At 50.5% G+C, this 22,758-nt stretch overlaps 1 protein-coding gene across 4 annotated transcripts in view; it reads right to left on the bottom strand.

Annotated features, from left to right (window-relative positions):
* PDPR (pyruvate dehydrogenase phosphatase regulatory subunit) overlaps positions 1 to 4,353 on the bottom strand; it is a 37,409-nt gene extending 33,056 nt beyond the window's left edge. Inside the window, exons 1-2 of one of the 4 annotated variants that reach the window (XM_053906668.1) lie at positions 3,142 to 3,343; positions 2,371 to 2,629 (exon numbers count right to left, since the gene is read on the bottom strand). The gene's annotated coding sequence lies outside the window, so the exon portion shown is untranslated. Of the gene's footprint in view, positions 1 to 2,370; positions 3,344 to 4,147 lie in introns of those variants that run through there. The other 3 variants (XM_053906669.1, XM_053906666.1, XM_053906667.1) reach the window with 3 other exon arrangements.
* Between the last annotated feature and the right edge of the window lie 18,405 nt (positions 4,354 to 22,758).

The following is a 22,758-nucleotide window of genomic DNA, read 5'->3' as shown; positions in this document are numbered from 1 at the left end:
TTGGTCCCCGCCAAACCGTCTCAAGACAGAAGCTTCTCCACAGCCAGACTTCCCACAATCTCATCTCCATATGACCAATTTCTCTCTCTCTCTCTCTCTCTCTCTCTCTCTCTCTCTCTCTCTCTCTCTCTCTCTCTCTCTCTCTGCTGTCCTCCCCTCCAAACCTCTCCACCGTGTCCTCCAGAACATCCTTTCCAGACTGGAACACGCAGCCCTTCACCTAGCTTCTCTCCACCTCTGCTTCAACAGAGACACAGCTCTACTGAGGGAAATGCCACTGCCACGTGGCCAGCCCGTCCCACCGACCTTGCCATCAGGAGGGGGGGAGGCGGGCACCCTTCTCCCTTCAGAACCATTACCACTTGGTCATGCTTGAAAAGACCCTGTTCCCTCATGGCTCACACTAGCAGGCACCCCGTAGCGAGCCCCGGGCCACTGCGCGTTCAGCCACAGGCAGATGTCTGTCGACATTCAGGTGCTGAACCCACAACACTGCTCCTCTCCCAACCTGGGACCCCCACCTCCTTCCTTCCTTCCAAACGCAAAACCTGTCTCCTCAACCCCTGAAACTCCACCTGCATCTACGACCACCTCTTCCTTCAACCTCGTAGGGTCAAAAGTTGATCCCTCCCCACGTGCCCTGGATCCCTCTCTCTCCTTCCTTCCCTTGACTCCGCTCCATCAACTGTCCCCTTCCACGTACCTTCAGTGTCCCCTCCAATCCTCAGCATTTTAATATGCTCAAGTCCCTCCCAACTGACTTAAGAAATACAAGAAAGGCTCCATAACAGTCTTCCAATGCTGATTTTTAATTTTACAAATTCTGAATTATAAAAATTGTGGTCTTTGTAAACAACACAAACGCAGAAGGAAATTAAGATCTCCCATCATGCAAAATACTCAATTCCAGGGCTGATGAAATTTCCCCAGACTTATTTATCTTGCAGCACGTGCTCCCCTGACATCCACCCGTGTGCCACCACCTGTCTTAAAGTCCTTTTTGTTACACCTCAGTGACTGCACAGTCTGCCGGCGGGTTACACCAAAATTTACTATGACGTCACAACCTGTCTTTTTCACTTGACAAGAAGGGCTTCCTATGGTATCTGTCACTTTCCCCCCTTTCCACCGTCCTGAACCCAAGCGGTTAAGCTCCTGTCCCGCATGCCGGAATACTGCTCTCACCAAGAATGCCACTGTTGCCACCTTCCAGGGACACTGGGCCCATCTCACTCACCCTCTCCACAGCACTGAACACCGCCGATCGCTCCCGCTACTCACGCACTCTGTCCCTGTTTTGACACCGACTACCCCGGTCACATCTACACCGCCTTCTCTCCCCTGCCCATCCTTCTGTGTTGCTGTCCCTCGGGGTGTCTGGGACCAGCTTCTCCTCTCAGTTTGCCACCCTCCAGGGTCATTTCACGCGTACCAAGACTGACGTCTAAGCCCACAACAGTCCCGAGCTTTACATCCGCACCTCGAGCTGAACAATGGCCATGTCCACTTGGGTTCCCGTGGGTCACACCGAGCACATCCAGAAGGGAAACCCACCTGCCTCAATCTCCAAATCTGCTCCACTTCTGTGTCCCGCAGTGACACCATACACAAGAATCCCAGGTGTCACCCTGGGTTCCTCCCTCTCTCTCACCTCCTCTATACGGCCAACCGTCATGGACTAACAATTCCACAGGCGACAGTTCCCTCAGACCATCGACTTCTCCCCCTCCTCACTGCCGTTACCTGAGTACAGACCGCCATCCCCGCTCAGATGAAGGCAGAAGCTTCCCGACAGGGCTTCCGCACACCATTCTCCCCACCCCCCCTCAATCCTTCCGAGGAGGGGCGTGGAGGGAGGCTTCTCAAATGAAACTCTTGTTCACACCCCTACTCAAAACCCTGCAATGGCTTTCTGATGCCCTGAGGAAAAAAAGCATTCTCCTCAACAGGAAGTGTGCAAGATCCTTCATCATCAGGCTCATTCCTGACCTCTGGTCTCTTTCTCTCCTCTCCAGCCAGACGGACATACTCATAATTCCTCCAACAGGACAGGCATTGAGTCTCTCTGAAACCCCCAGGATCTGGGCACACTGTTCCTTCGAACCACACGGCATAGTTCCTGCCCCCCTGCCCCCCAAACATGGATAATCCCCTCAGCTCTCACCCTGTTTCGCAGCTTATCAGACCCCCTCTCCCCCAATACCGCCTCAGGTGACTCTTCTGTGTTCTCCCACAACACCCTGCACTTCTCCAGCACAGAGCCTCCCACACTGTCACGGCCTGTTTGCCAATCAGGGAAACGGCACAACGACCCCGCTGAAAATGCAGGCTTTGGGGGCAGACAGGTATGGGTCTGAAAATCTCCCCCACCTCTCATCAGCTCTATGGCTCTGAGCAAGTCATTCCACCTCTGTGCTCCAGGCTCCTCATCCACAAGGTGAGCTACGAACACCTGCCTGGCCGGGTTGCCACAAAGACTACGTCAGACAATACAGGAAAAGCATGGTAACTGGCACCCGAGAAGCACTCAGTAAGTGCTAGTTTTTAGTCTCCTCTTACAATGGAGCTCTCTGGGAGCTGAGACCAGTTACCGCTTCAACGTGATTCTGCCGGCATTCAGGGTAGGCACCTAGGAAATATAATCAACGGAGGAATGAGAATATACAATAAACGAGATGGGAAAAAATTCAGTGAGGACTCTGAGATCTTGAGGCTAGGCTCCAAGATTTCAGGGGATATCTAAATCACATAGAGTAATTTTTTAAAATTGTTTTCGGTTTTTTTTGTTTTTTAGAGAGAGAAAGGGAGCCAGCAGGAGCCGGGGAGGGGCCGCAGAGGGAGAGAGAGTATCTTAAGCAGGCTCCACGCTGAGCATGAAGCCGGATCTGGGGCTCATCCCACGACCCTGGGATCGTGACTTGAGCCAAATCCAAGACTGGGACACTCAGCCAACTGAGCCACCCAGGCCGGTAGAGAAGAATCTGAAGATGTCAAAGACAAAGAAATAAAAGGTGTAGCCAGGTTTAAAATAAGTTATATTTAAAAACAAAAAACAAAAAACTAAGATGGCCCTATAATATTCTCCCCCTCTAAGAAGAATCGCTAAGGCAACCTCAATATTGGGACTGGTTATGCTCACACCTGCTTACGACAAGAAGAGCAAGGGACAGCTCCAAGTCCCTCTGGGTTGTTCCCCTGTATGGTCCCAGCGTGTGTACAAATGGGCCGCTGGCCACAAGGAAGCCTAGTGAGTGGAGCTCCACCGACACACTTCCCACTCTTGCCTCAGCAGAAGGGCCACCTGGGACATTTCTTTCAAACAGACAGACAAAAACCCCAACACTATCCCAGGCTCTTTCTCTGGAGAGTCTGATCCTGCTGGTCCCGGGGGAGTATCTGTCAAAACGTGCCACCAGGTGATCAGGCAAGTTTAAGAAATTAATACATATCCCTAGCGCTGGAAAAGTGTGCCCCGTGGCCCGGCACCGGCACCCCTCCTCCCCTTCCCACCCTCCCCCCCCTCCCCCCGCGTGCCCGGAGGTCACGCTTACAGAGATTCCCGAATCTAATGTGAATGTCCTTCACAGGGGTCCCGAGTGACCAAACATCACGAAGACAGTTCACCACCCTGGCCTACACTTTTCCCGGTAACTCGGCTTGCCGCACCCTGCAGCAGGCGTACAAGTTAGCGAAGCAGAGGCGGACCGCACGTCTCCAGGCGGGAAAACGATTGCACCTGCAGAGGGAGAAGGGCGGGCGAGACCAGCCAAACCCGCGCCAGGCGCTGTGCAAGCCCGAGGCGGGGAGCCCGAAGCGAGGGCACCCCGGCCGCTCTGGACATCGGGCTGAGCCGCGGACGCCTGGAGCAGCCGGAGCGCAGGCCCGGGGGCAGCCGTGCACGGGGCCCCAAGGCCCGGACCCCGGACCCCGGACCCCTTCGGCCGGACGCCGCACAGCCGCAGACCGACTGAGAGAGACGAGGCAGACCCATTCCCGCCCCGGGCCGCCGGAGTCCCCAGCGACCCGGCAGGAGCGACAGGAAACGAGGGGCGGCCGCGACCACCCCCGAGGAAGACCAAAGCGAAAAGGGGGGCGCTGAGACCCGCGCGGAGGGGAGGCCAGAGCGGCCCCGCCGCCGTCTCCTTACCTCACGGGCCGCCGCGGGCTCCGCCGTCAGCAGCACCCCGGCGGCAGCGCGACAGCCGCCACAACAGTTGCCGGGGGTCCCGCCGCCAGAAACGGGGCACTGGGAATGGGAAGGGGGCGGGGCGGAGGGAGTAAAAAGTTCCGGGGAAGCGGGAGACCGCGACCTTCCGCGCTTTACGGCCCCCGGCAAGGGTACGCCCGCGCGTGCTGGCACACGCGCACGCGCGCGCCGTGACGTCCCCGCGGCGGCCCCGCCCCTGCCACGTGGGGCTTGTTTGGGTCTCGCGAGGCCCCGCCCCGGGAGCTCGGCCCCCGCCCCAGTGGTCCCGGCTGCTTTCTGAAGTGTGCAAGTGGAGCGGGGATGCTGCGGTGGGTCGCCGGCCTTGCCGGGGTGTCGGGAGCGCGGGGCTTCGCTCTGCCCTCCAGGCGCCCTGCCGCTTCTGTCCCCGAGCGGGTCCGCGGCTCAAAGCCACTCCAGTCCCTGGCGCAAAAGGGCGGCGTGGACCGACAGTCCCTTGTCTCTGGAAGGCGCTCGGCTCTTCCTGGGCCAGGCTCTAGCAGAGCGTCTGAAATCCGGTCTGCGGGCCTGGCCCGACCTCGGAGGCGGGTTTAGCGACCCTGAGCTCTGGGCGGGATCTCACTCTGCACCTTCCTGGCTGGCCTGGGCCCGAGGAAGCGGAGTCATTCACTCCATCTTCTGAGAAGCCTCCCGTCCAGTCCTCCCTTCCTATCGCTTGGCCCTGTTTTCCTTCCCTCGTGGAACTCATCACTATCTAAAGTATGTGTTCGCTGACTGCCTTTGCCACCAGTTGCAGGTCCCGGACCCTGGCGACAGAACCTCAATCTCAGGCACCGCAGCACTTGCAGCAGCGCTCGGCGCATGGTCCAGTCAGTATTTGTTTGAACGGGGAGCGTTCTGAGGGCACGGCCGCCACTGCACGGTGGGCCACACTCTGCACGTCCCGGTCTTGGGATTGAAGCCCGTCTTGCCACACGAGCCAGTCTTGTTTCCTTCTGGCCTCTGATGATGGGATTCCGCAGTGCACAAGAACCGGAGGGCTGCTGCCATTTGGGGGGGGGGGGCAGGAAAGCTCAGGGACCCCGGTGGCACCAGGCCGGCCCACAACCTGCATAACTGTCTACCCACTGACTCGCCAGTTAACTCACATGCTACATTGCACCGGGTTCTGGCTGCCTGAGGATGGAAACTCCGCCTCTTGCTAGTCTGACACATAAAAGTTTAAGACATTCTGCGCTTCTGTGCAGAGAAATTCTTCAGTATTTTAGCTCATGGCTTAGAGCTTGGTGTCCCTGACTGCCCAAAAGGGAGAGGAAATAGACCAACCCATCTGAGGTTGTATTCTTGAGGACGGCCCAGATGTGGCAGTTTGGGGAGAAAAACTTCACAAGTTTTCCTGATGAGTAGTTTCACCTATGCCACTTTCAGGCTTGTGAATTGGGGAGAAACCTAGTTGTCTGTACGAAATGGTGGGTGAAATGAAGTGATGGTGTTGTAAATTCCATTCTGTTTACGTGCAGTTAAGTAGTGAACACGCTGTACGCATTTCTCCCTGCTTACCTCAACCATCACTATTTTTTTGATGTTTATTTATTTTGAGAGAGGGAGAGAGAACAAGCGGGGGAGAGGGGCAGAGAGAGAAGGAGAGAGAGAGAGGATCCCAAGCAGGCTCTGCACCACCAGTGCAGAGCCGGATGCAGGGCTGGGACCCACCAACGCTGAGATCATGACCTGAGCCCAAGTCAAGAGTCAGAGGCTCAACCGACTGAGCCACCCAGGTGCCCCTCAACCGTCACTATTTTACATCTCCACGTTCAAAAGCTAAGTCCCACGGCTCCTTTATGGTCGACGTTGATTCTTGTACTTTCGAGGCTCTCATACCCACCAAATGCCCTATTCTTCAGGAGGACTGACTGTTTTGTCTTCTGGGCTTCTACTCCATGAAACGTCAGAGTGACTTCTTGTACGATACTTCACAGAGCAGACCATCCCATGCACAATTACACGTCTTGACAGGACTTTTCACTCGTGGTATTTGGATTCACCGTTGCAAACATTCTGCCTTCTTGGTTTTCTGTCTCGCAAGGACTGAAATTACCAGGGGTGGGGAGGATAGTTTCAGCATCTGTTTCAAGAGATCCATGCCAGGATTTCCTTTGCACACCAGGAACTGGAGCTCGGAGCACCTCTCTGCTCCAAGCCCGGTTCTCGGTTCTCGGTTCTCCTGCCTTACGCCAGGATGTCCCACGGTAGGTGTAGACAGGAAGGACAAAGAGAAAGTCAATCACTCGGTCTGAGGGTTCCCCTCCACCCCCCATAGCCTCTCTTCCCCAGATCAAAGGCCTGGCCTGCTGGGTAGAAAGTTTCTGCAGCTTGTTTCAATCAAGGGGTTTCTAGCAGCACAGTTAACGCTTCACTCTCCGGTGTGCTCTTGGGATACAGGAAAATGCCACTGTAATTATCGTACAGCGCTGTAACTCCTTGTTTACATTTTGCAAATGTGCAGTTTGCTCAGCCCCTTTCTGTGTGTGTGTAGTGACAGCATGGGGTGCTGAGGACACGTGAGGCATTTTAGGGCACGGGCTCTTTCACAGGAGCCCCGGGGACTTGAGGCGCCCAGAGTGACCAGCATTTCTGCCTCCGCGGGCGCGGTATTAACATCCTACCCTGTATTTCCATCAAGCCGGAGTCTAATTAACGTGTTCTTTTCATGCGACCGGGTCTGCAAATGAATAAACAGACACGTTAATTACTCTGGCTGAGTCCACTGGGAAACGTGCTTCATGTTGGGCGACAGGGTGTTAAGTATTTGCCATAACAGAGGATAAACACGGTACACAAAACCATATCCATCTGTGTTACCAGAGCATAAAACAGGGTTTGGAAACCAAGGCACAGCACACACAGGCATCCCATCACCCTCTGCGCAGTGGCGGCATGGCTAGAGACAGACAGCCTCCCTTACTCTTCTGAACGTTGTGAGGACTCCATCTAAGTCTTTAACACGCGGAAGACTGAACCAGCCAAGAAAGTGCTAAGCACGCGGTAGGCACCAGCGGTGGTGCCTCGGAATCGTCTCGGGACACGTAAAGCAACACCCTCTAAGTGAACTGGAGTCACCAAGGCTGGAAGTCTGACCCGTACTTCTCGAGAGGCTTCCAGGAACTTCTCTCGTGTCTAGAAACCGCTGTGTGCCAAGAGTTGAGCAGTCCGGAGGACAAATGGTAGCCGTGAAAGCTTTGTGGCTTCAGAAGGACTCTCGCTGGCTCCTAAGGAAGATACTTAGAGCCGGACAGGGCTCTTCTCATACCTCATCCCATTTGATCTTGTGACAATCTTAGGAGGTGAGGTTGTAGCCGACGATGTGGGCTCAGAGGTAACGTGACTTTTCCACGATCACGCCGCTTGTGGGAAGATCTAGAAACGGAGCCAGGTGTTCATTCTGAATCCAGAAGCCATCTGCGCCGTAGCATAGGGCAGGTGGCCAGGAGGACGTCTGAGGCTGGGGACAGAGAGCGAGAAAAGAGCACGCAATGTAACAGTAAGGAGCCTGTGCTCCCCGGATCTTTCCAGGCCCTCGTGCCGTCTGCCAGGTGACCTTGCAGTGCGTGAAAGGGTTGGAGTATACGTGTCAGCCGTCCTGAGGACTTTTATAAAAGGTCGGCAGAGACCGCGGTGTGCAGGCCCGGAGCGAGGCCCTAAGGCAAATTACGGGCGTCCGTAGCCCTCCCGGGTGCGGCTTTTCATCAGCGATGGTGCCCCGAGCGGCCACCGTGTCTTGGAGGGTCATGGGATCACACCCGAGGGGAGACTCGGGAAACAGATCTGAACCCGGCCTGACGCCCAGCCCGCCGACCCCCAGCCCGCAACGGCCGCCCGCCAAACCGCAGCCCCCTGCGGGCCCGTAAGCGTGAGGCCAAGTGCTCGTGAGACGCACCGGGTCCCGGGCTGGGGTGTAGCAGCCATCTCGCGGCTCGAATAGAGGGCATCTGGCCGCGTGGCCACGCAGGAACGACGCAGTCAGGGCCTCCATCTCCTTGAGGGACTCTTCACTGGCGCGAACTCGGGAGTCACCGGTCTTTTGTTCCGCTCATCTAACCAGCTTCTGAGCCGCTACGTGTGAGGACCCCACAAGCTGACACGTCGCGAACGACCTCATCATCCAAATCTCCTTTTATTTCCAGTCCACGAATGGTCAACCGGGTCAGAAACCGCGGGGTCATCTGGTCGCCCCGCTGGCTTCTCCCCGTACCTCCGGTTCGTCACCCAGCACCACCGAGTGGTGTCCCCGGACCTCTGGTCTCTTCCGGCCTCTCGTTCCTGCCGCTGCTGCCGGCGTTCAGAGAGTAGCATCCCTCGCTTTGATGACGATCCCCGAAGAGATGGCCCCGCTCCTGCTCCCACCCTGTCCTCGCTCTGCAGGGCTGTCTTTCCAAAACACGTGGGATCGTTGTACTCCCTGGCTTAGCACGTCCTCATGACTCCAGTCCTTGCGGAGGTTGCGTCCGGACTCCTTAGCATATGGCAGAGCGCGGTCCTCATGGTGGAACTCGCTCTGGGCCCACACACTGTGCGACGCTGGGGCCCGATTCCTGGCCTGTTTGCCCCGTGTGTGTGTGCGGCTCATCTTTCCTCTCACCCTGCTCTCCACTCACACCCGCCAGACCCATCTCTCGCTCGCTAAGATGCCCTTCCTGGCACCTGTCCCGCTGTGCTGGGGGAAGAGTTCTCCATTTAGAATCAAATCCCCCCCCCTCCAAGCCCCTCCAGTCAGCCTGGCAGACCGTCCAGAATTTCAGAACCTCAGCCCACATCACCACCATCTCTCGGTGAAGCCTCCCCTTCCCCACAATACCTGGTCTCCCTTTGGTGTGGCCCGCTGGACTCTCTCCGCCTCTGTCTTTACGTGGTCCTCTCCCCTCCTCGCGTGTCAGTCCCTCCCAAGAGGACTGGCTTCCCCGTACCCATCTTGTGCTGCGCCCTGCATCCACCAGATGATTAGTTGAGGGAAAGCGGTGAGCGCGAGCTCCGTTTGCCAATCTGTGAAATGGCAGTTTCGTCGTGGCCTCGTGGCCTCGGGGACTCTTTTCTGCCTTGGGCGTACCAACTCACCGGTAGGTGGCGCTGAGACACGTGAATTGAGGTTTCCCGGGTCTCCCAGCCCCGCATCTGGAGTGCAGGTAGTCAGGATTAACTAGAAACCCAAATCCGACTCGTCAAATCTCCCCCTGAGAGGTGATAATCCATGCGGCCCCCGTGGCACGGGAGGGACTGAGGAGAGGCTCTTTGGTGCGGCTTCGTAAAGAGGGAGGTGCGCTTTCCTTCCTGCTGTCCTCACCTCGAGGGGCCTCTGTAGAGTTAGGGGCCCTCAGACACTTGGATCTGGGGCATCATCTGACTCAGTCCCCCAGAGTCCGAGGTCAGAGGGTCGCTGTCCTATTTGGTCAAGAGCATAACTTTGGAGCTGACCTGGCCTGGGTCTGAATGCCTGCGCTGCCTCTTCCTTGGTGGATGACTCTGGGATGTTAGCTTTCCTGAGCCGCCTCTGGATTAGGCACCAATAGAGACCATATGGAAAGAGAGAGAGAGAGAGAGAGACCCTATAGGAGATAGATATATATCTATACATATAGATATATAAATATATATATTATATATAGATAATACAAAAATTTTAAAGCTCCCCTCATATATATATATATATATATATATATATATGGTATGTGGGTATATATCCAGATACCTCCCTCCCCATATATATACTGAGAGAGAGAGAGATGGAGAGAGTAGAGATTGGAAAAGTTGGGCTCCCGGGACTAGGGGTTGGCATATCTGAAACGATTTGCACCACAAAGCACATTTCTAGGGCCAGCCCAAGACTTGAGTGAGTTTTCACTGTAATTGGGCATGTTCCTTCTCTGACAGTCTCCTTTCTCAGGCTCCCCTTGGCTCTCTTGCAGCCTGGGTTCTTCTGAGGCGCCTTTCCTGGTGTCCAGAGCTTGGTGGGTTTTACTGTTGGAGTTTTAGCTGCTCGGTGGGTCAGGTTGCTGCTCCGTTTTGACTGCCCTCTAAAAACTGCCTGCCTTTGTTCGGCTGGGGTCATTGCGTTCTGTATTTTGTCCTAAACGTGTAACTGTTACCGTTTGGAAGGTCAGTTTGGTAGGAGCATTCTCTTTCATCATGGAAGCTGACCCCTCCTCCTCCAAAACAGTTCAGCTTTTGTATCATTAACTAGAGTTCCATGTGTATTTCAAGTTTTTGGTTTTTGGTTTTGTTTTCTTAGGGGGTAGGGAGTAAAATTTAATTACAATGAAAAACCTACGTGTACCATTTCTTATACATTTGGGGGGGGGGCGTAGTGTACGTGTCCTCTATTTCTTAAGGAAATACTCACTTTTAAATTTGTCTGTTTAAAAACTGAAAACTCCTGCTTTTCTTCCTCCTCTTCCTCGAGGGGTTTGGGTTGAAGCTCTAATGGCAGCCTTCCATCAGGGTGTTTACGTTAAGCCACTCAACGTTATCTGCTGATGAATCACTTAGCACGGGGCTACTGGCTTCCTGTTTCCCACCTGACAGTGGTCGGCTCTCAGAATCTTCTTTTTCCCTTTCAAGGTAATCGTATCTGTTTCACTGCTGCTCACGTGAGCACTTTGAGACGCTCGGACCGTTATGTCGGTGGCGAGTAATTGAGCAAAATCTGTTTTCTCTTTGCTTTGAGGACACCAGCTCTCACCAGACAACCCGATCGATGCCCCACGCTGAGAAACTCCTACGTCAGAGTTAGTGGGAATCTTTCTTCAATTGTTTTCCAGTCTCTTACCACGCACGGCTAAGTGACTAGACCTAACCGTTGCAGAATGAATCAAAACTACTGCTGCGGTGTTCTCCCTTCCCTCACTCCACCCACTTACTTAGGCACCGCAGTCTTGTTTTGTGTTTTTAATGTTTGTTTATTTTTGAGAGAAAGAGACAGAGTGCGAGCAGGGGAAGGGCAGACACACACACACACACACACACAGAATCCAAAGCAGGCCCCAGGCTCTGAGCTGTCTGCACAGAGCCCAACGCGGGGCTTGAACCCACAAACCATGAGATCAGGCCCGAAGCCGAAGTCAGATACTTCACCGACTGAGCCACCCAGGCGCCTCCTGGCACAGCAGAGTCTTGAGCTGGCTCTTTATCCTCCCCGAATCCCACGGAGGTCTGTCTGTTGGTTTCTCCCGTGAGCTGGAGGACTTTGTTATGGGATAACTGCTGGTTCCCTTGGTTTTTGACATGAATCTAGCACTCTCCCCCTCACTCCGTCTTCTCCCCTCAAGCAGGGACCTTCATAAGCGCTGGAGGCAGGATATTATGTCGTTGTTCTTGTTTATTGATTCTCCAGTTCCCTGCGAGGTGTGGACTCTTCAGGGAGGAGGGCACTGGTGGAAAATCGGGAGTCTGCGGAGCCTGTACCACTGCGGACCCGGGGCGTGGCCTTGCCCCTCCCCATCTAGGCTCCCCAAGAGCACAGCCCCTCCCCTCCTCCACAGCTGTGTAACTTTCTAGAATTTAGTCGTTTGTGGGATACTTGGGTTGATTTTCTGTAAGGCCAGCAGGAGGGAGACTGGCGTGACCACGGTCGGGAAACCGAGCTCTGACCAGCGGCCGTTGGTCACAAATGGAATGTCTGGTAGAAACGAATGAGAGCCTCAAGTCACCTGTAAATGGGGATAAAAATTTGTATGTGGCACACAATATAGCATATTTAAATTTTTATTGATAATTTGAATGTATTAGTCTTCTTAAAATTTATTAAAATGTGGATTACAATTTTAAAACAATATAGATAATACAAAAATTTTAAAGCTCCCCAAATTCTGCATTAAAAAGTGATTCCTGGGTGCCTGGGTGGCTCAGTCAGTGAAACATGTGACTTTGGCTAGGGTCATGATTTCACGGTTCATGACTTCGAGCCCTGCATTGGGCTCTGGCCTGTCAGTGCCGAGCCTGCTTGGGATTCTCTCCGCCCCCCGCCCCCTCTCTCTGCCCCTCCCCCACTTATGCATGTTTTCTCTCCCTCTCTCAAAATAAATAACACAAACTTAAAAAAAGGTTATCCCCCACCCTTGTTTTCCTTCCAAAGTAATTAATTTGTTACCTGCTGTATCACAGGATAAGTGTTACTAGTGTTAATAGCTGCTATTTATCAGGGACTCACTTTGTGGCAGAACGGTGCCTTATAACATCCCTACGTATTCACCCTGTTCGGTAGACAGCCTTAACCCTGTTTTGGGGGGCAAGAAGCAGGCTCAGAGGGATAGAACATTTGCCTGGCAATACATGCCCTAAAAGGAGAGAATCCAGACTTTAAATAATTTTTTTTTAATGTTTATTTTTGAAAGAGAGAGAGAGAGCGCAAGCAGGGGAGGGGCAGAGAGAGAGGGAGACACAGAATCTAAAGCAGGCTCCGGGCTCTGAGCTCTCAGCTGTCAGCACAGAGCCCAACGCGGGGCTTGAACCCAAGAACTGTGAGATCATGACGGGAGCCGAAGTCGGACGCTTAACCAACTGAGCCACCCAGGCGCCCCAGAGAGAGTCCAGATTTTAAAAACCCAAGCGATCCCATGTTTGTAGATTGCCTAGACCAATCAATATTAACTCATCCGACCCACACACCTGAGGCCTTTCCACCAGGAGCTGGGCAGACAAGCTCCCTGGGAGAGAATGAGGGAGGGCGTTTTTATATCCATACAGCCATCGGACAACGCTGGTAAAAATACCAGCAGCAGGTGCCAGGCCGAGTCGGCTAAGTTCTTGCCATGGATCATTTTATGTATTAATTTATTTCTTTTTAGATTTTAATTTATTTATTTTTTATGTTTTTAAATTACATTCAAGTTAGTTAGCCTATAGTGCAACAATGATTTCAGGAGTAGATTCCTTAGTGCCCCTTCCCCATTTAGCCCATCCCCCCTCCCACAACCCCTCCAGCAACCCTCGGTTTGTTCTCCACATTTAAGAGTCTCTTCTGTTTTGTCCCCCTCCCTGTTTTTATGTTATTTTTGCTTCCCTTCCCTTACGTTCATCTGTTTTGTATCTTAAAGTCCTCCTATGAGTGAAGTCCTATGATACTTGTCTTTCTCTGGCTGACTACTTTCACTTAGCATAATACCCTCTAGTTCCATCCATGTAGTTGCAAACGGCAAGATTTCATTCTCTTTGATGGCCAGATAATGCTCCATCGTACATACGTACCACATCTTCTTTATCCGTTCATCCATCGATGGACATTTGGGCTCTTTCCTTACTTTGGCTATTGTTGTTAGCGCTGCTGTGAACATTGGGGTGCGTGTGTTCCTTCGAAACGGCACACCTGTATCCCTTGGATAAATGCCTGGTAGTGCAATTGCTGGGTCCTAGGGTACTTCTATTTCTAATTTTTTGAGGAAGCTCCATACTGTTTTCCAGAGTGGCTGCACCAACTTGCGTTCCCACCAGCAGTGCAAAAGAGATCTCTCTCTCCGCATCCTCGCCAACATCTGTGGTTGCCTGAGTTGTTCACGTTAGCCATTCTGACAGGGGTGAGGTGGTATCTCGTGGTGGTTTTGATTTGTATTTCCCTGATGACGCGTGACGTTGAGCATTTTGTCATGTGTCGGTTGGCCATCTGGATGTCTTCTTTGGAGAAGTGTCTATTCATGTCTTTGGCCCATTTCTTCACTGGACTATTTGTTTTGTGGGTGTGGAGTTTGATAAGTTCTTTCTAGATTTTGGATACTAACCCTTTATCTGATACGTCGTTTGCAAATATCTTCTCCCATCCCGTCGGTTGCCTTTTAGTTTTGCTGATTGTTTCCTTCGCTGTGCAGAAGGTTTTTATTTTGGTGAGCTCCCAGTAGTTCATTTTTGCTTTCGTTTCCCTTGCCTCCAGAGACGTGTTGAGTAAGAAGTTGCTGCGGCCAAGGTCAAAGAGGTTTTCGCCTGCTTTCTCCTCGAGGATTTTGATGGCTTCCTGTCTTACATTGAGGTCTTTCATCCATTTTGAGTTTATTTTGTGTGTGCGGTGTAAGAAAGCGGTCCAGGTTCATTCTTCTGCATGTCGCTGTCCAGTTTTCCCAGCGCCACTTGCTGAAGAGACTGTCTTTATTCCACTGAATATTCTTTCCTGCTTTGTCAAAGATTAGCTGGCTATACGTTTGGGGGTCCATTTCTGGGTTCTCTATTCTGTTCCATTGATCTGAATGTCTGTTTTTGTGCCAGACACGGGTCATTTTAGATTCATAACCACCCTCTGAGGCAGGTTCTACTGTTCCCAATTTGAAGAAGCTAAAACTCAGGCTCAGAGAGGTTAAAGAATTTGGTTGACTTAGAGGAGAAGTAGTGGAGGAAGGATTCCAATCCAGGCAGCACAACAGGAGGGCTTAAGCTCCTCAATTCTCTACTCTGGGGGCGCCTGGGTGGCTCAGTCGGTTAAGCGTCTGACTTCGGCTCAGGTCAGGATCTTGCAGCTCGGGAGTTGGAGCCCCGCGTCCAGTTCTGTGCTGACAGCGTGGAGCCTGCTTGGGATTCTCTCTCCCTCTCTCTCTGCCCCTCCCCCACTCGTGCTGTCTCTGTGTCTCTCAAAATAAATAAATAAGCTTAAAAAAGTCATCTCTAAAACACCAGTCGTCTACTTTGTTCATGAATCTGTCGTTTGGGCAGGGCTTGGTGGCGTCAGCTTATTTCCACCCCGTGTGGCATCGGCGGGGGGAGGGGGGGGCCTGAAGGCCGGGGGCTGGGACCATCTGAGGGTCACCACATGTCTATTGCCTGTGGCTGGTCGTCAGCTGAACACCTACACGTGGGCTCTGCCTGCCGCTGCTTGGCTTCCTCCCAGCACGGCAACCCAGCAACACTATCAGTCATTAGACGAGGCAAATTAAAACCACAATGAGCTATCACTACACCCCTACCAGAATGTCTGAGACAAAAAAGACTGACCATGCGCAGGGGTGTCAAGGATGCTCTCGTACAAACATTTTGGAAAAGGGCCGGGCGGTCTGTTAGGAAGTTAAACATCCACTTACCCTGTGACCCAGCCATGTGACTCCAAGGCAATCACTGCGAAAGGAAGGAGAGTGTATACAAGGGCTTACACGTGAATGTTCACAGCAGCTTTATTTGAACGAGCCGACAATGAGAAACACCCCAAATGTTCACCAGCAGGCGAACAGGTAAGTAAATTATGGCATACGGTGAAGTACAATTCAGGAATAAAAATTAATTAACTATGGGTACATGGAATAACGTGGGCGGCTCTCAAAGTTACGACGCTGAGTGAAAGAAACCAGACAAAAAAGTGCATGCACAGTATTATTCAATTTACATAAAACGTTTAGAAAACGCAAACTGACCTGTGGTGCCGGGAAGCACGCCCGCGGTTGCCTGCAGATGCTAGAGGTGGGGAGAGGGAGGGATGACAGAGGGGCATCAGGAAACTTTTAGGGCTGGTGGATGTGTTCGACATCTTGACAGCGGTGATGGTTTCAGGGGCGTACGCACGTCAAAATTTACCAAGCTGCACACTTTGAATACGTACAGCTTACTGTGCGTCAGTTGTATCTCAGCTTGGAAAATGAATACCAACTCGGGTGGAAGCAGAAAGGGCGTGTGGGGGGAGAGGCACTGTGGAGGCCATGTTGGAAAACATGACCTACCTCATTCACCAGGTGCTTCCAACATGCCGGGTACCGTGTGTGCTAAGTGCCTCGTGGCACTGGCGCCGAGTCCACCGGATAACCCAACCCGAAGGGAAGATGAGGAGGTGGCCAATTATCTATTGTTATGATTATCTTGGTTGCTATGACAGAACCACGAGGTCTGGGTCTCTCTGGGACGGAAGGATGTCTCAGGGCTCTGGTGAGCAGGCCATCAAGGCTTTTCTTCCCGAGCCGCAGGAGAAACTGCGGGCCACTTCTTGGGACAGTCAGGAAGCAGAGCAACGCGGAGAAACAGGTGGGGGCTTTGTGAGAGGGTGTGGGGACATGGCTGCCGAACTGAAAAGCTGGAAGGAGGCAGCAGAGGGGCCCCTCTTGGGCCGGAGAGTCCCCCCCCCCCCCCCCCCCCCCCGCTTCTTCTGTTACATTAGCCCCTTTGGACAGGTAGGTGCCTGCTCTGGACCCTCTGGTGACTGCATCCAGCTTTCCTCTGGGAACCACCATGCTGTGACTCCAAGTCCCCAAAGACCCTCTGAAACTGCCCCCATGCCTCAGCTTCCAGAGGGCACAGGTGACCCAGGCCCAGCCAGCCCACTGATCACAGGGATGGGTTTGGGCAGGTGCAAGGTCCAGGCTAGGTCGACCAACATCAGCGTCCGACCTCTGCTTCAAGTAACAGGAAGGAGACTCTTCCTTTTCCCCGAGGTGGCTACGCTGGCCAACCTGAGCCTTGGGCCCTGGGGGACATCTTTCCATCACGTGTGGAGAGCCTGCCCGCAAACCAAACGGAAAGAAAGACGGCTACAGAGCAGAGACAAAGAAAGGGGTGTGCCTCTGACATCACAGTTCAGGCCTGCGGACCCAGCCAGACCCGAGGCCTGGACCTCTCCGAGACTGGTTTCAGGGGCCAGTAAACCAAGTCCTCTGCTGAACTGCTTGCAAACCAAGTAGTCCTCTGTGCTTCGCCCCAGCACTCAGATGCCCCACCCCCACCCCTCCAGGGGCTTTCCGAGAGACCCGGATATTGGGGTTGGCCCACAATTGCACCGCGCCTGTGTCCGTACACCGCCCCCCCACCGCGCCCCCTCCGCACCTAGGAGGAAGCCGACGTCAGGCCCCTCGTTCTGGGGCCACGGTGAGGGCCTGGTTGGAGAAGCGCTGCACGCTCAGTCCAGCCTCGGGCTGATACGGAGAGAGATGGCTTTGCCACCAAAGCTCCCGAGTAGAGTCCCGGCGTCCTGGCGTGGCTGGGCCCTGTGTGTCTGGCTGCTGCGCTCTGTCTCAGGTGAGCTTCTCCCCTCTCCCTGTCCCAGATCCTAATTAGGCCTCTCGCTCCGTTTAAAATACTGTTTTAATGTTTATTTATTTTTTGAGAGAGAGCGAGAGAGGGGCAGAGACAGGGAGCAGGTTCCAGGCTCTGAGCTGTCCCACCACCGTGAGATCATGATCTGAGCCGAAGTCAGCCGCTCAACGATTGAGCCACCCAGGCGCCCCTCTCGCGTTTAATGGGGATGGAGGTTTGTGACTGTGGACAGATTCTGGTTTAGGAGCGTAGCGGGGACTATTGGAAGCGGAAGGCGGGAGAGCGGCTGGTGCACAGCCGGGTGGACCCCTCACTCCCACCTCCCATGAGGAACCTAGGCCTGAGTGACTGCAGGGTACCGAGAAGGGGGGCGGGGGAGGTGCAGGGGCCGGACCTGGACAGACAGAGGGGCTTGGGCGGGGCAGTTGAGGGGTGGGAGGGGCGGTCTCAGTACTTGGGGAAGGGGTCAGATCACCCATGCCTTGCGGTCCCGTGGAGCTGAACAGAAAGAGTAGAAACTGGTGACATTGATTAAGGAGGCACTGTATGCTGGACTTTATCTCATGGAATCCTTATGACAATTCTGTGAGGTAGATTCTACAACCCTCATTTTAGAGGGAGACTGAGGCTTAGATAAGGTGTCCACAGTCACACAGCTAGCTAGTAGATGGGGGTCTGGTGAAAGCGGTGGAGTTGGGGGGGTGTGTGTGACATGGGCTGGGGCATGACATTGGGGCCAGCAGGAGCAGCGGGAGGCTGGGGGCCATCCGGGTGGCAGGAGGTGACCCAGGCTCAAGAGGCTTTGGTGGAGGGGAGGACAGCTGTGTGACAGGATCTGCAGGACCTGGAGACTGGGACTTGTCTGCAGGCTGGGGAAGCTGGAGGATGGGGAATGCAGGGGTGGGGGGGTGGATCTTCCTCACTCTAATTTGGTGGAAATGAGGCCGGAGAGAAACTGAGGAGCCCTCAGGGAAGAGCTACCCCCAGTGCGCTTGTCCAGGAGCCAGGAGAGAGGGTGACGGAGAGATCCCAGGGACCGAGACTGAGGCACCGGAAGGGCTGATGGACGGGTGGGAGGGGAGCAGAGTGGGGTCAGCCCCTGGGGTTTGAAGGCAGACCCGGCTTTGACCCAGGAGTGGTCAAGGTAAGTGCCACAGAAAGGTCAAGAGAGAGGAGGGCGAGGAAATACCACTACGTCCTGGGTCTTGGTGTTCGAGCGTGATGGGAGAGACTTGTTCTTTTCAAAATGTGAAACTTTTCATTTCTGACGGTGAGAGTAAAGCCTGCAAAGTAAAATTACACAGCAGTAGATTTATTAAAAGCCCTAAGACCTCCCATGGTCCCGAACCCACACGCTAGTGCTGTTAACGGTTAAAAATTCCTTCAGGTTTTGGGATATTAGCAAAAACAGATAGGTACGTGTGTAAGAGAATTCCCGTTCCTCCACATCTTTGCCGAGACTTGAGAATTACCTGTCTTTTTCATTTTAGCCATTGAGGTACTCGTGCGCCTGATGTCCTCCTAGTCTTTTTTTTTTTTTTTTTTTTAATCTCCCCATAGTCTTAGTTTCTGTTTCCCTGATGAATAATGGCATTGAGCGCGTTTTCATGTTTGTTGACCTTTAGGATATCCTGTTCTGTGAAGGGCCCGTTCAAATCTTCTGTTCATGTTTCTATTGGTTCATTTGACTTTTTGTTCATGATTTATGGGAGATCTTTATATAACTAAAAATCTAAATAGAACTCCTCTGTTGGTTATTTGTGTTGTATCTTCCAGTCCATGGATCTTTTCGCTGTTGTTAATGGTGTCTTCTGATAAACAGCCACCCCCAATTTTAATGTTGTTTACATAATAGTTTTTCCATTATAACGGACTTTTTTTGGTGTCGTATTTAAGAAATCTTTGCCTACTAAGATTTCTTTCCGAGGTTTATGCTGGTAAAGATATTCTCGGGGTGCCTCGGTGGCTCAGTTCATTAAGCTTCTGACTTCGGCTCAGGTCACGTTCTCACAGTTTGTGAGTTCCAGTTCCGCATCAGGCTCTCCGCTGTTAGCGCGGAGCCCACTTAGGATCCTTTGTCTCCCTCTCTCTCTGCCCTTCCTCTTCTCGTTCTTTCTCTCGAAAGAAAGAAAGAGAAGGAAGGAAGGAAGGAAGATATTATCCTATCTTTTCTTCCAAGCTTTCCTGTTTTACATTCCAGATTTAGATGTGTAATCCAGCTGAAATTTTTGGTTGTAATCCAGTAAGAGTTGGAGGTTAAAGTTCACTGCTTGTGCAAAACAAACAAACAAACAAACAAACTCACTGCTTGTGCATATGTGCATATCCAGTTGACCCAGCACAAAAGGACTGTCCTTTCTCCATAGCCTTATAGCATCGCTTTGTCATAAAACTGTAGACACGTTTTGGATTCTGGCTCATGTTCCACTGATCCCTTGTGTATTCTTGCACCAATACCACACTGTTTTCGTTACATCAGCCCCTTGAAAGTTTTGGTTCTTGGGAGTGTAACTCCTCCAGCTCTGCTGTTCTTCAAGATTGCCCTAGATATTCTAGGAACTTTACATTTGCATAAAAATTTTAGAATCAGCTTATCATTTTCCACAAAAAGACCTGCTGGGGTTTGATGGGAACTTTTAAATGTACTAAGACTTGTTTTATGGCTCCGAAGACGAGCTAAGTTTGACGCTGTGTATCACTTTAGGAAAAACTGACAACTCCATCACAGTGAATGTTTTAATGCATGCGGTGGTATCTGTCTCCACTTACTTACATTGTAAACATTTCTTTCAATAATGTTGTGTAGATTTCAGTGTAGAGGACTTGCATAGTTTTAGGAGATTTATTTCTAGGGAGGGCACCTGGGTGGCTCCGTCAGTTAAACGTCTGACTCTTGATTTCGGCTCGGGCCATCATCTCACAGTTCTAGAGTTTCAGCGCCACATGGGGCTCCACGCTGACAGCACGGCGCCTGCTTGCCATGGTCTCTCTCTCTCTCTCCCGCTCCCCGTCTGCAGCTTGTGTGCGTGCTCTCTCTCTCCAAATGAACTTAAAAAAAAAGATTCATTTTTAGGTATCTGTTGGTTTTGATGCTATCATAAGTAGTATTTTGTTAAATTTATTGTCTATTTATAGTTAATATAGAACTATAATTTATTTTTCTATACTTACCTTATATCCAGTGACCTTGATAAACTCATTTATTAATTCTAACAGATTATACATTTAAAATTTTATTATGTTTACCACTAGGTTGTCTGCAAATGCGATTTTATTTCTTCTTTAACAGTCCTTAGGTGTTTTTAGAAACAACTTCTGTGAAGTATACGTGTCACGCAATCCACTCAGTTTAGCTGCACTGTACAATTTAGTTGTTTTCAACAAACGTACCAAGTTTATCGGTACATTTACCAATGTACCAGTGCAACTGTAACCAGCATTGAGTCTTAGAGCACTTTTATCATCTGGATAGATGCCCCGGGTCTCTTTCCAGTTATTGTGTCAGCAGCACTCACACATTGTTTGACCCGTCACCTTCTTATTTTCATTTACTTCTAAATACTGCTATACTTCCAGATTTACTCTTTGACCCATGGGTTATTTAGAACTAAGTTATTTTCCAAACATTTGGGAATTTTCCAAACATCTTTGTCATTGGTGTCTAATTGAATTCCACTGTGGTCAAAGAACATTGTGTGTGTGACTTGAATCCTTGTAAATGGATGAAGACTTGTTTTATGTTCAGAATATGATCTAAGTTGATAAAGGTTCCGTGGTTCAAACCTTATTTGGTTTCAAATAAGGTTCAAACCTTATTTGAAAAATAAGCGTAATTGGGGGTTGTTGGGTGGAGGGCTCTGTAAGTACCGTTTTGTAAATGGGTCGATGGTATTATTCAAGGCGTCTGTATCCTCAGCGATTTTCTACCTACTTGTTCTATCAAATATTAAAAGATGGGTGTTGAAATCTCTGGCCGTTATTGTGGATTTGTCTGTCTTTCTGTGCAGTTCTATTACTTTTGCTTCTTTTATTTTGAAATTCCATTATGTGTGTAAGTGTTTAAGATGGTTACATTCTCCTAATGAATTGAACGCTTTAACATTATGAAATAAGACTTTTTACTATTAGTAGTATTCTTTGCTCTGAAATCAACTTTATCTGATTTTGATACTACCCCTTTTGTTAAAAAAAAAAATCATAGTAGCATAGTATGACATTTCCATCCTTTTCCTTTTAAATTATTTTTGTCCTTATGTGGGTTTCTTGTGGATGGAATATCCACAGGATTCCTGTCCAATCAGACTTTCAATTGAGGTGTTTAGACCACTTACATTTAATATGGTTATTGAAATGGCTGGGTTTATGTCTTTCTGGTGGAATGACCCTTTTACATCGTTAAGTGTACATCTTCATCTCTTCGTACTATTTTTTGCCTTGAAGCCTATTTGATCTGATGTTAGCATAGGTGTATCAGTGATAATGATACTTTTACTTTCAGTGTTTTCAAGGCCTAATATTTAGGGTGTGATCTTTGTTAGCAGGTTATAGTTGTTAGATTTTGATCCATTCTGTCTATCCTAGTCTTTCAATTGTAGAATTTAGTCCCCTTATATTTAGCGTATTTACTAATATATTTGGGTTTATACCTACTATAGTCCTTGTTTCTCGTTCCCTTTTCTCTTATTTGTTGTCTTCTTTTGCATTCTTTTTTTTTTTTTTTCAATTTATTTTTGGGAGAGAGAGGGAGACAGAGTATCCCAAGTAGGCTCCACATTGTGAGTGCAGAGTCCGACGCAGGGCTCAGACTCACTAACTGTGAGATCATGACCTGAGATGAAATCAAGAGTCAGATGTTCAACCAATTGAGCCACCCAGGTGCCCGTGGATTCTTTTAAAAAATATTCCCTCCTCTAAAAACTTGTTAATTATACGTTCTTTTATTATTCTTTTAGTGGCTACTCCTACAGATTAAAATATGCATTTCTGACTTCATGGTCTAATATAATACTACTTTGACCACTTCTCTAATGAGGCTATAATGTTAGAGTATTTTAACTTCACTTGCCTCCTCCCAACTTCTGTGTTGTTCTTACAAGACATTTCAAGTCGACATTTCTATTGCTTTGTACAGACAATATTTATTTATATTTAACTACATATTTACCCTTTCTATTACTCTTCATTCCTTCATGCATTTCCCTGTTTCCATCTAGGGTCATTTTTCTTTTGCCTGGAGATTTCCCTTTAGGATTCCTGTAGGTGACATATTATCTCAGCTTTTATCTGGGAACGTCTTTATTTTCAAGATGGTTTCATTAGGTAAGAAAAAATTCTATGTTGACAGGTTGGTTTGTTTTCACGCAAGAACTTTAAATGTCTTTTCATTGTCTTCTGGCTTCCATCATCTCTGATGAGAAGTCATCCATCAGTCTTCGTGTAACACAGTACAATGATCAAAATGAAGAAGCCAACATTAATATGATTCCATCTACAAATCTTACTCAAAATTCACCAGTTTTCTCTCCAATATTCTTTAGAGTAATATATATATATTATATAATATATATAATATATAATATATATAATACATATATTATATATATATATATATA

The sequence above is a fragment of the Panthera pardus genome, unplaced genomic scaffold, assembly GCF_024362965.1.
Source record: "Panthera pardus isolate Hobbes unplaced genomic scaffold, ASM2436296v1 HiC_scaffold_19, whole genome shotgun sequence".
Taxonomy (NCBI): domain Eukaryota; kingdom Metazoa; phylum Chordata; class Mammalia; order Carnivora; family Felidae; genus Panthera; species Panthera pardus.
Note: the sequence above shows the minus strand (reverse complement) of the source record. Positions and strands in the feature narration are given on the sequence as shown.